This window comes from Ictidomys tridecemlineatus, unplaced genomic scaffold, assembly GCF_052094955.1.
Source record: "Ictidomys tridecemlineatus isolate mIctTri1 unplaced genomic scaffold, mIctTri1.hap1 Scaffold_339, whole genome shotgun sequence".
NCBI lineage: Eukaryota > Metazoa > Chordata > Mammalia > Rodentia > Sciuridae > Ictidomys > Ictidomys tridecemlineatus.
Genome location: NW_027522401.1, coordinates 148,774 through 162,961, shown reverse-complemented (window position 1 = coordinate 162,961; position 14,188 = coordinate 148,774).

Here is a 14,188-nt window from a genome sequence, read left to right as displayed (position 1 = left end):
AAGGTCTAATGACCTAACGGATACCACACAGTATTGCCTGCTTGTATCACATGTGGCCCATCCTTATGAGGTATGGGTGTGTGCACATGTGGGATAAGGTAACTTGAAATTATTTAAATCGATAATTAATGATGAATTTTCCAGAAAGGTTCACATCTTTCTCTCTTCATGTTATGCAGAAGTATACAAGATGTCATAACTCTTCTTCCAAAATAAGTAACCATTAGAATTCTAAAATATCAAAATCCCAGGAGTTTTTTTATAGGTTACTTTTCCAGAGGAAACTATACCATAATCACTTGAGGTGAACAGAATGAAAACAATATGAACAAAAAAAAAACTGTCAGAGTTGGTACTGTGTGCACTATGTTAACTGAGGACCAAGCACCTGTTCACTGTACAAGAAAGAAAATAAAGGAAACATTTTCCATGTAAGTATTCCTCAACCATTGGCCTTGAATGATCCTGTCAATTTGGGAAGTCCCTGAAACACATTTACAAATTACTCACGTATGCCTGTGTTTCTAGGGAGATCACAATATTCACAAACTTCACCATCCAGTAAAGTGTGAATGTGTGTGGGTACACACATGTGTGCACATGTGTTTATGTGTGTGTGACAGAGAGAAAGAGAAAGCAAACTCATTAGCACCCCTTCCCCTATACTAGCAAGCTACAATTTTACTAATTTACACATTGTACTAAAATCCACATGTAAATTATGTTAAAACATCCTAACTTATTTGGCAGTATTCCATAGTGGACAGGAATGCTTTGGATTCAAATTTCCCATGCACATAGCCTGTGCTGTCATTTGAAATCACTGTATGAAATGTGAAAAAGCTATTTAGCTTCTACAGTGTCCAACTATATAATATGGGACAATATCCTTATATGTATTATCTTGAATTAGTACATGTAAAGAGCTTAGAAAAAATATCTGCCACACAGTATTCAATAATTGCTATTATTCTTGAAATTGTTATTTTGTCTTGAAAGAGAATAAGACAACAGTGATGTAAAGAACATTACTTACTAAATAGAAGTATTTATCATGGCTATTTTGTGAACTTTGACAGTCTATTTAAATTGTTTTCATTGAAAGTTATATATTTGATGCACAGCTGTCTGAGTCAGCCTTTGCTATGATAATGTTGCATAACAAACAATCTCCAAACTTTGATGGCTACAAATAATTTGTATTTATTCCTCACAGGTGGGATGTGGGGACAGGGGTGTTGGCTCTGCTCCAAGCTTATAATAGATTTGGATTGTTCCAACATCTTCTCATTCCAGAGCTCAAGCTAAAAAGGCAATATCCACCCAAATCTAGCTATTATTGCAGAAGCCAACAGCTCAAGGGAGGTGGAAACTCATGGAAGCTTTTTAAGGTTCTCCTTTAAATTGCATACCATGGGGCTGGGGTTATAGCTTAGTGGTTGAGCGCTTGCCTCGCATGCGTGAGGTACTGGGTTCGATCCTCAGCACCACATAAAATAAATAAATAAAGCAAAAAACCCCCTCTGGTTAAAAAAAAACTACCTAAAAAATTTGCATAACATGACTTTTGCCCACATTTCATTGGACAAAGTTAATCACCTTCACAAGCCAAGAACTAATGAATCAAGAAGGAAGAACAAAGAACTCTACAGAAATAGCACAATGTTCAACAACACTCAATTTGCTATTTCTTGATCTATTCTACCTTTTCAAAAAACAAGACACTTGTGCCATCAAGACACTGTTTCATCTCCCAATTGAGCAGCCAGATTCCAGTGTCCAAAGTATAATATCTGGAGACTTCTGTTGCCTCAGTCCTGGCTCTTTCACGTACAAGACATGAGAATGTAAATGGAGTATGTGATCCCTCAAAGCCTCTCTGCTATAAAATGGAGACAATAGTACCATAACTCCTCAGAATTATGGTCACCAGCCTTGTCCCACCACCTCTGACTGTGAATTAGAGAAATAAATGTCCACCCAGTGTATGTCCCTGCGTGTGTGTCTGCAGGCTTAGGGGACCAGCTCTTTTCAGAAGTGAACCAATCCCCTCTAACTAGAGCTCAACTAATATATGCAAATTAATGAATCCTGTTCCTGTCTCCCCTGGGATCTTGGGCACTCCACTCTAACATGATGTGCTTGGATCAATGGCTGAAGCCCTGTACATAAACATAATTTCAGCAAAGAAGATAAGAAGGGCATGTCATGGAATTGCCGTACAAGCTAATCACTCATCCTCTGAGTGGAAACTGAGACAAGCATATTCTTTCCAGAATGTGGTTTTATGGTGCCTTTTGATTAACATCATTACTTCCTCCCAGTGCCCATATATTTCTCAGATGTGGAAACCACAAATCCCACCCAGCTGGGCTTCTCCCTCTTCTATGGATCTGTCCTCCTATTCTACCCCACCTTTTCCACAATGAAATGGATATAAATCAAAATGTAAAAGTGGATCAAGAAAGCTATCTATTTCTGTGATGGAGGACTTGGAACTTTCCCACTAAAACCAAAGGAAGCAAAATATTAGTATTTGCTTTGTTGCTATTTAGCTTTTACACCCTATTTCTTTGGGGGAAGGCAATTTTTCTTGAGAATCAACATGAACAACTTGAAAGTTGAATATATTTGTGAAGACAGCAGAGGTGTATGTAAGTTTTCTTGTTAGCTCTTAGCTCTTCTCTGAGAATGAGTTATATCATATATATATATATATATATATATATATATATATATATATATATATATATATACCCTATATACACACAAGCAAACACACACACACACACACACACACACATTTTTTGGTGGTGCTAGGGATTAATGTATTTTTCTATACCTTTATTTTATTTATTTATTTTTATGTGATGCTGAGGATCAAACCCAGTGCCTCTCACTCTACCACTGAGCTATAAACCCCAAGGGATCAGTATATATAAAAAAATTACACACACACACACATAAACACATATATATACACATGTATGTACTCCCTAATTGTATTTCTCTATAACTAATGGCAGAAAAATTCTTCGAAGACCCAGAGTGTACATTACTCCTTTGAATTTCAAATCTGATATATTTTAATTGAATGATGTAAAACTTAAGAATCTTTGATATTCTGTACTTGGACCTTTTAGAAGACATGAAGTGACGTTCTGAAAGGAATTTGCAAATAAAATTAAGGTGGCCACTTATGACTTTAGACAGGGAGATTATCCTGGATCACCTGGGTGGGCCCAATTCACAGAGTTTGCAAAGCCGATAGGGAAAACAGACATGCACTCTTCAGGAGCAGAGAGGAGACGAGGCAGAGGCATGTGGGCAATGGTCAGACCATGAGGAGCTACTGATTTCAGCATTGAAAATGGAATAAAGCAGACCATGAGCCAGGAACTGCAGGCAGTTTCCAGATGCCGAGAACAGGACCTGCTCACAGCCACCAAGGAAATGGGACTGCAGTCCTAGTAGTGATTTAAGCCACACTTTACCAGGAACGTGAATGGGACTGAGGTTCCATTCACCCCAGACTCACCAACCAGACAAAATCACATTCCTGCCCAGTTTGATTTTGGCCTTTTGAGTCTGTATGAAAGAACCAGCTGATCCTGACCTCTGACCTACAAAATCCGAGATATGTTGCAACTTTCCTTCTTAGTTAAATACTTTGGATTAATTTTGAACAGATAATTTTTGTACTTTAAGCATTACTATGCCAAGATCCCTCCCTAGTCCTGGCCAACTCCAGACATTAATTTCATCAAAGGCTTGTTGAAAATAGTTATAAACCACTTAGACGTGGGTTTCATCTCAGGGACATTTCCTACTGTTCCTGAGCATTTGGCCCACTTGGTGTAGAGAAGAGATTGCTATGCACTTCTCAGTTTGTTAAAATGAGACAGGTGACTGTATACTGCCATGGATACATGAAATAGAACCATCTCTCCATAGGCTCATTTACCAATGTGTATTAGAAAGTTTACATGTATCCTCTGATCCAGCTCTTTCACTTCTAGGAATTCTTTACTAAAGAAATAAAATGGCATTGCCCAAAGATACACAATGGAAATTTAGATTTTCATTGTGCTATTGTTTAAAAGGAAAAAAGTCTATCAATAAATCATTGGTCAAAATAATTATTTCATGTAATAATGGGTAGGCAGTTATTAATATGTGTCTATATTCACAGAAATGGAAACATAAAGTAGATATATTATTAAAAAACATAATGTAGTACACCAGAGTATACATCCATTTTAAATTAGAATTTACATATGTATATATGCTATTTTTGAATCATTAAAAAACATAGATTTTTGTTTTAGGGAAAAAAATCAATGGACAAAGAATAAAATTGAGAGTCAAAAAAATAATGCCATTTGATATCACTTGACTGCTAAAACCACAAAGACTTAGAAATCTTTTCTCTAAAAAATTAAAAAAAAACTTTTGTTACTGAATAAGCAGAGTTTCTCTTGCCGTGCCCTGCATGGAGATCTAGTGGCAATAGCCCAGCAGTAACCACCCAGCAACCCTCAGACCTGCCCTTATTGAGACCATCATCTCCATTTTCTTGGTGGACTTTCCCACTTTACCTTTTTCAAGGGTAAACTGGCAAGGGCGAGTTTAAGGGCATCATAGAAAGACAAACATGAGTGTCAGGCATCACGACAGTGGAGGACCTCTACCTATATCTGAGCTAAGCTCATGCTTCATTTCAAGTAATAAAGCTGAAAATCCAGTTTGGGAACATGGCTTTGAATCAAGTGTTGACCCATCATCATCAATAGGGGCGAACTCCTTTCTATAAGAAAATGTCTCATGACAGGTGACTTATCTAAAACCTGCAGGTGCCTTTATGAGCCACTTAAGGTTCATTTAATTTTCTTTCTCACATCTCCTCCAGCTCCTCTGCCTCTCATACCGCACATCTCCACACCTTCATCTCCATTACCCTTCCTCCCTCTTTAACCCATCAGGTGAGTGCTTGCATCTGAAACACTGATTTGAGAAAGAAATTTCTTCTAGCTGTCATGTACCAAAGACAGCTTGGCAGTTGCTTAAAGATCATCAGATGAATGTTCCACACAGCAGATATGAATTTCTTCTGTGATGTGCCTAGTTGGGAACACAGAGAAACTGACAGTGCTCAGACCAGGCTCTCTTCTGCAACAACTCCTCTAATGTGCTTTGATTTAATGCTAGGTTCGGTATGTATATTGCATCCCACGTGTGTTTCCCTCAGCTCTAAAACTTCCACCTTGAGCTGCAGATGACATTTCCTTTGAAACCGTGTGACAGACCTTCATTGCTACATGCATCTATGCGTCACTCATGGGGGCCCCTGGAAAACTGGGGGGAGCTGGTGTCAATCACAAGCCTCCTTTTGGTAGCTCCAATTTTCTCTGCCTCCTTATTTCTTTTAACATTGAGCATTTAATGAGCCAAATCTCCTCCTGCCCAGGCTACAATCCTGCTTTAACACAAAAATGGTTGGCATGCCTTCTGGGACCGCCTAACATGCTCAAGTCAGTAAAGTACTAGCTCTGCACCAAGAGTGTGGATCTCTTACTAACTAGAACCTAGCGAGGCTACAAATCGTAAGCTTGCCACAACTCACTTGTGCAAAGGGAGTGCTCACCCTTTGGTGAAAATAGCTTGATTTCTGACACTCCCTCTCTTCAATGCCTTTCTAATATGGCACAGTACACAGAGGTCTAAGATGCTCCCACTGCCTGAGAACTCCTACATGAGTCCAGGACAAGCCTTTACCACACACATCTTTGGGAAAATGTAAGATCCAAACTATAGCAACAGCCCATGGTATTATCAGTGTTGTAGGCGTCAGGTCTCTTGGACCTGCCTTGGACTCTGTAGTTGTGTGCACAAGGACACTTAGACATTCTGGAAACTCAGTTTGCACATGGGTAGAATGTATACTAGTGGTCACTCTTATTAGCGGTCCCGTGGGGTCAGATGAAATAATGCAATTAAAGGACTTCAAGTCCCTGGCTCATGGTAACCTCTCAGTAAGTGGCAGCAACACTTTCTTGTAAGAAATGGAAAAAACAGATGTCTTTAAAATGGTAAAAGGGATTGCATTTCCCTGCAACAGGAAACCAGGGTGTGCTCAGTTGCTTGCATTGTCTATTAGTTCATGGATTTCAACACCAACTCCTTAATTGATAGTCCCACAAAAGTGTCCCAGAGCTCCACAGTTATCCACCTACCCTGCCCCTGGTCCAGTGTCTGGAACAGTGTAGATTCTCAATGAGTCTTTGATGAAGGAATAAATACTTGTGTATAAGGTATTATACAAGGGCCAGGCAGAACAATTGTCCTGACCACTCATGATCATACAAACTAGAAAAAGAAAAGCTTCAGAGAAAGCTTCTTTCAAACTACAAAGAAAGCTTCAGTCTCCCCAGGAAGCCACAAGAAATGTGCTTACCATTGAGTCAGTCATTACAAGCCTGTTGATAACCAATTGTAAGTCTAGGAATTCTAGAGAAAAGGGGATATATTCAATTTTAAGTAAAAATCTTGTATTAATTATGTAGACATCTATATTTTCGACCTGTATATTTTAGAGAGCTATGAGGAGAGAAGGAATAAGCCATTAATAGTCACAGAATTAATCACTTGCACAGCTTCCTGGAAGAAGACCCTAGAGAACATTGTGGCTATCCCTTTAAGTCCTAATGTTGCTTTTTCAACTTATCAGAAAACTAGGGAAAAACAAAAACACTATGAGAACCATCCATTTGGGGGGTAGGAGAGGTAAAGAAATATTAGCTGAGAGTAAAAAAGCAGAAAAGAAAAATTTAATTTCAAGAAGCCTGCACTAAAGGAAATTCACTACGACAGAAAGCATTGAACAAATCCACTTTCTTGGGGGCTTGAGGGAAGAATTATTCATTTTGGGGACAAAGGATAAGAAAAATTAACTTTCAGATAACAATAAAAGAGAAGACAAATTCACAGCTCTGAGAGAGAGAAGACAAGACAAATCTCCTACACCTAGAAAGAAAAGAAGGACAAAAAATAAGAAAGCGCCCCGTATTTCATTTGGGAGGAACACCAAAAGGGCATTCTCAGAAGAACTACAATATTAAAGAAAATTGGGCCATGATTTTAGCTCATTATGTAGTGAATGCTGAAGAGGAGGCAAGAAACAATGAAGGGCTATCTTGACTTCTGTCAGGCTGATCAGAAGGAGAAAGCAAAATGCAAAACTTCAGACACCTTAGTGGCTACCCCAGGGCTCCAAATGAGAACTGAAAGTAGATTTGCACTTCAGAGCTCATCATCAATCCAGAAAGGGTGTTTTCCTTTGCAGTTTGTGATTTTAGCATGAACTGAACTCAAATGTTGAAACCCTTATTTTATACACACATGCACGCACACACACACACACACACACACACACACACACACATACATTAGACACAAATTAAGTGGAATACTAATAGGACTGGAAATTAGGGATCTATTGGACAAGGTGAGTCAATATATTAGTCATGTTCAAATCCTAATTAAATTTAGCCTGCTTAGAATTTCATAGCACAAGAGCAGGGAATGGAATCATAATTGTGCCCTGCCATGTCCACCACCCTCTTGGTTACCATTTAAGCTCATGCCCCACATGCTACCCTCTCACCTTCCCAGCCTGGCTTTCTTGATGTCACCTTCCAGATTGTATTGAAAGCCTTTTGAGCCCTCACCTGATTGAGTCTCCACCACAGCACCCCACAGAGTGCCTTGCCTACAATAACAGAAAATGCAGATTTGATCTGGTATTTTGATCTTTGAAACAAAATCTCCAAGGGAATGCTCAGCAATTTAAAATATAAAGGAAATATATGACACATTATTGATGGGAGGTAAATGGGAAAAATAAATATATGTAAAGTAGGGGGAAAAGTGAGTTAAGTCACCTTCAACTTCTGGAAAAAAAAACAACATCATTTGAAATTGCCTGTGAAGACTGTGAAGGGCTTTATCATAAGTTATTTAAGGGAGTGATTTTTTTTTGAGTAGCCAAAAATTAGTCATAAGCTCTCACAGTTCTCTGCAGGAAAGTGGACCCAGAACACCTTTTCAAACAACAATCTTTTTGATTCTTATAGTCGTTGCCTTACTCTCCCAAATAGGTAGATGGGGAAAAATATACAGATGTGTTTTTGAAAACTCACTCTCCAAAGGAACGGTGACCATTTTAGTGAGGGTATTTTAGTTGTCATTATCCTATTTTGGAGAAGTAATTTAAGCTTTAAAGTTCAATGAAAGTTTAAAGTAATGCATATCCATAGACGGAAGTTAATGAACTTCTATCTGCCTCTCTTTTGCTCCTTCCTTACTTTCCTTCCTCCACTTCTCCCTCCCTTCCTCCCTTCCTTTTCTTTCTTCCCACAACAGAAACTGCCCGGTCCAAAAGCTCCATAATGCTGAGTTTGATAAAGTCTGCTTTAAAGCACTACTGACAATTGTAGCAGATGGTATCATTCACCAAAATATATTAACAAAATCTATTTCTAGTTATTTTCCTGTGCTCTATAGCTGGCTCTACATCACTACATTATAAGGAGATAATTCAAAGGTATTTACTTAGACGGATCATTTATGGCTCAGTGGCTTTGTCTCCTGAGTGATTCAAACCCATCATCTCATTGATTTTTCTCCTGATTTAAATGCCCTGAGAACTGAAGAACATGCGATTGCATTTGGACAAATCAAGACCAAATGTCTTAAGTTTTCAGTGTCCACAACATTCTCATTAGACATGTGAAGTCTAAACTGCTGAATTAGGTCATTTTTCAAGAAGACACCTCCATAGGCATAAAGGTAATAATGGAAAAGGGAGCTATTCGAAATAACAATAATAAGTAAACTGTGCTCTGAGATGAACTGACGCAGGTAGAAGCAGGGAGGGTGATGGGGAGATGGTGTAATATTGCTCTGTGCCTCCCTTCTCCTTATAGAGACTAATGAGAAGGTGTATGTAACTAGGACCATGTTATGCTTTAGATATCAGGTGTCCCCCAATAACTCATGTGTGAGATAATGCAAGAAGATTAGAGGTAAAATAATTGAGTTATGAGAGCCTTAACCCAATTGGTGAATTAATCCCCTGATAGGAATTACCGGGTAACTAATGGCAGGAAGGGGTGATACCCTGAAGACACACCTTTGGGGTTTATATTTTGAGCTTGTTGAGCAAAGCCGTGCCCCTGGCCCCATCCTGGTGTGATATCTTAAGCCACTTCCCACACTCTTCTGCCATGATGTTCTGCCTCACCTTGAGCCCCAAGGAGTGGGTCCAGCTGTCTATGGCCTGAGATCTCTGAAACCATGTGCTCCAAAATAAATTTTTACTTCTCTAAAATTGTTCTTGTCAAGTCTTTGCTCACAGCAGCAAAAAAGCTAACCAAAAGAGATCATGAGAGTAAAAGTCTGTGAACTTAAGAGCCCATAGCAGATGACTCCTGTTTAGCAAAATAGTAAGGTCGGTCCCAGGACAAGTTTGCGGAGTAGAGACCATGTGAGTCAGGATTCTCCAGAGAAATATAACCCATAATAGGGAGAGACTGTGATGATAAAGAATGGGCTCAGGGGATTGTGAAGGCTGGTAAATCCCAAATCAGCAGCGTTAAGAAGTTAACCACATGTTAAAATCTTGTGAATTCTGCCCCGGCACAGTGGTAAGTGCTTGTAATACCAGCAGCTCAAGAGGCTGAAGTAGGGGGATGGGGAGTTCAAAGCCAGCCTCTGCAACTTAGCAAGGCACTTAGCAACTCAGCAAGTCCCTGTCTCTAAATAAAATATTTTAAAGAGAGATGGGGATGTGGCTCAGCGGTTAAGTACCCCTGGGTTCAATCCCCAGTACCAAAAAAAAAAATTAAAAAGCAGAAAATGGAATCAAATATATAAACTGGGCTCTCCAGAGACACTGAGGAGGAGATATGTAAAATATGGTCATTTTTAATTACAGTTACTATGGCAATGATGAGGATTTCACCCATGATTGTACCTCTGAAGAAAATTGATGCTGACAGTGAGATCACATTTAGCTCTTTAGAGACAGATGAAGTGTGTCAAATTAAATGATTTCATTCTCCAAAACCAAATATATAAAAATTGTAAGTAATAATATTTATTTTGATGTTATAAGACAATGTTCATGGAGTTTGAGATGAGTATAATGCATATTTTGCATTATTTGGTCATTGGTCTGAGGATCCACATAAAATTCTAAAATATTGGAAAATTAAAAAATAAGAAAAGGTTGAAAGCTACATTGTTGTCTATGAATTTACAAGTCAGTGCTAAAATGTAAATATAATATATAATAGTTTTAAGTACTTCTTGGAAATATACTAAGACAAATTTATTTTAGAATTAACTCAAGTACTTCTTTATTTTCTATCCTCTTCAAATGCCTGCTCCTCCATAGAGCCCAATGTGACATGACACGGGACTGAAATAGTTATAGAGTGCCTAGTAATTCCATAAATGCTCCATTACACAAAGATGCACACAATGCTTATGTATATGTGTGTCTGTACTCACATGTGAATTGCTCCCTACAAATAGCTTTGGTCCACATGCAGTAAGAAAATCAGTAAAACCTTTTCACAAGTCCATATCATAGCATCTTGTTATCTTATTATTCGACCTTGGGTTATCTTCATAAATATGTCAACATAGACAAGGTTAATATGGGCATGAATGTATGTCACATTTAATTTAAATATGAAATAATTTAATATTTAAAAAATGTTACTAAATATCAAGTTAAAATTTTAAACAGCAACACTATCCCAAGAAGTCGTCAGCACTGTATGACGTTAGAGCTGGTTAAGAGAATTGCAAAAATTGCTGGTTCATGCTTGCTTCATGGTAATCCCACTCACTAACTGGTAAATGGAAATGGTTGTTAAACTTTGGAAGTATTATATGGAATATCATGCTTTTAAATGGATTCCTGTCTGGTTTTGCTGTCAGCTAACACAGCATGTTATAATTTAAACTCTTTTTGGATCCCATAACAATATATTTCAAGTTGCTGCTAAAGAGTTGTTTGTTTTGTGCAGAGATTGGAAATCATACCTGAAAATCAATGATATCAGGTATGATAAAATGCCACAAAGAAGTTTAAATAACCACAATAATATGCAATACTATTAATTTAGGGAATATCATGATATGAGATATAAGCAAACATACCGTGGAATTTTAAAGTATCATTAAAGAAAACAGAGGCAGATGTAACAATGGTTGCTGATTTATGTAGTCTGAGAAGACACCTTCCACCCTTGACTTTTACTGGAAAAATAATTCTGAATTGTGCGAGTTTGAGGTCATGAGGGGTCTCTGGGAAAATATCTTTTGCATAAATGTCACTGTATCAGATAAGGAAATGCAATTGACTCTTAAAAAATCTAGATGGCTTATAAATAACAGAAGTTTGCCCTTTGTTACTCCCATGAACCTCAACTTTTTTATTTGCAAGTGTGTCTATGTAATTTTGATTATTTGTGAAAAATTACCAACAAAGGAACCATAAACAGTAAATTAATTAATAAACTATGCTACATTTAACCAATGGTATAATATGCAGTAATTTAAGAAAGATACATATAAAGTAATATAATTATATGTGTGTGTATGTACATATATGAAAAGTAAATAAAAGAAATGCCAATCTGTGTTGTTTAGATTATAACTCAAAGTACAAAATATAAATCCATGAGTCTATACTGATATATATGTGTATATATATATATATATATATATATATATATATATATATATTGCTCCTTAATAATTATATATATATATATATATATATATATATATATATAAATGATTGACTGAATGTATAGATCAAGAAAATACAGAATAAAAGAGATAAATCTGCAGAATTCCACAAAATTTATGGAGGAAAATGATGCCTTTAGAAAGATGGAGCATACTCCCTACTAAGTAAGCGAGGAATGAACAGAGTAACGTCTTTCCAAAAATACAATGTGGAAAAGTGAATAAATAGCAATTCCATTGAGGAGAAACTTGCCTCAGCCAGGTGCCCATGGTCAACATCATCCATGACAAGTTATGAGGACAGGGTGTACCCTTGACACCATGTGACAAGAATAACACTGTACCTACTCCACCCACAGATCCAATAAGCCAGTGTAATCACAAGGACAACCACACACAAGCTCTACTGGAGGAACCATCTACCCATTACCAAAGCTTTCAGTGCCACCAATATCGTGGCAACACCTGAGAAACTAGCAAAGTCAAGGTCAGGCAAAGGAGAAGATAACCTTATGTCATGTGGGTTCTCCATGGGATTTCGGAACAAAGGACAGCAGGTGGACTTCCATGAATAATCACATGGTAATGATATTGGTTTACTTATTGCAAAAATGTACATTATTACTACAAGATGTTAATAGGATAAACTGGGGGTACCCCAGATTCTCTGTACCATCATAATTTTTCTATAAGTCTCAAATTCTTCTGAAATAAAGAGTTTATGAAAAAATATAAAGAGTTTTAATAAATCCAGCATCACTGGCTCTTTAGTCTCTAAATAACCCAAAGACAGGATTGAGGTTTCCAGAAAAATCCAGCACCATGTCTAGATGACAATAGCCACATTTAAACTTATAATGTAAAACATCTCACAATTAGACAAAGCTAAGACACTCAGAGAATGATCAATAACAAAATTAATCAAAATAACAAACTCAATACCCTCAGGACGTGGTTGATTGTTAAAAGTAAAGCATTCCTCTATACATTTGAAGATTCTTGTAAATAGTTTCAGGATAAAAAAGAAAGGTTATTGAATAAATAAACTAATATATAATTCAGATGCAATTAAAAAGCAAAGCTTAATAATTCAATTTTATCATTTGACCAAATAACTTCAGAATTGATTAATACATGTGCCACTGTAAGCATTTTTAAAAATAAAAACCACAAATATTCTTTATCTTACAGAAGTACCAGAGTTATAAAAAGAGAAAGAAAAAAAACTAGACAAAGGGCAATATGGTCAAGGTTAATATTCAGCATGAGTAGTTTCTGAGAGGTTTATCTTTACTTGTCTAAGGTGTAAATTAACATATGAGCACTTGGTACAAGCCCAGAGTGTTATTGCTAATCTCCACATTGCAAAACCCACACTTACCGCTCATTCTCCATCAAACTCAACCTCTCAGCTGAGTGCCACTTGGTTGGCACTCCTTTCCATTGTACACTCTTCCCTTTTGTGATGCTAAACTTCACCTGCAGCCACTTTCTACTCTGACTTCCTTTGTAGACTTCTTTGCTGGTTCCTCTTCTCATGACCAAGTCTAAGTTCTAAGAATTCCCATGGCCTCTGGTTTCTCACTCATCTTGTTCATATCCTCCTTAATGACCACATGTGAATGGCTCTCAGATCAATATCATCAGCTCTCCCCTGGCTCTACTGTAGCCAGATAATCTCTATTCAACTATGTACCTAATCTCACTTGGAAGTCTCCTGGCTATCCTAACTTTCGTGGGGCCAAAAAATGAAGTCAGAACCCTTTCAAAAATGTCTTTTTCCATCCAAATGAAAATATGTCCATAATCCTGTGGTTCAACCTAAATCTTAGATGTCTTGTTTCTCTCTCCTGCACACCTACATCTCATTTGTCAATAGGCCCTGCTACTTTACCTCCAGTTACACCAAAATATGTTCAACAATCTCCAGCCCAAAGACACCAGCCTATTCCAGGTACATGTCCCACCTGCAGGACGGCCACCATCTCCTGTTGATCTCACTGCTTGTTTCTCTTACCAACCATTCTGCAATTCATGTATTCTAAGATGTTCTTTTTTTCCACACTTTAGCACCTTTGAAATTGGAATGCATCTTACAATCAGTGGAAGGTACTTTAGAATTTTACTGTTCTTTTCCCTTTTTGTGTGTGTGTCAAATTTTAGCATATCAAAACAAGAGTGGATATTACAATCAATGGTATCTTAACTTTGAAGGAAGTTTTGGTGTGTATTGACAAAAATGGTAAGAAGAGTTTTGTTTTTTTTTTTAATAATTCACATCAGGTCTTCTAACTCCCCTACCAACTGTTACAATGGCTTCCTACTGCTTCTAACAATAGTAGAAACAAAACCATCTCAATGCCCT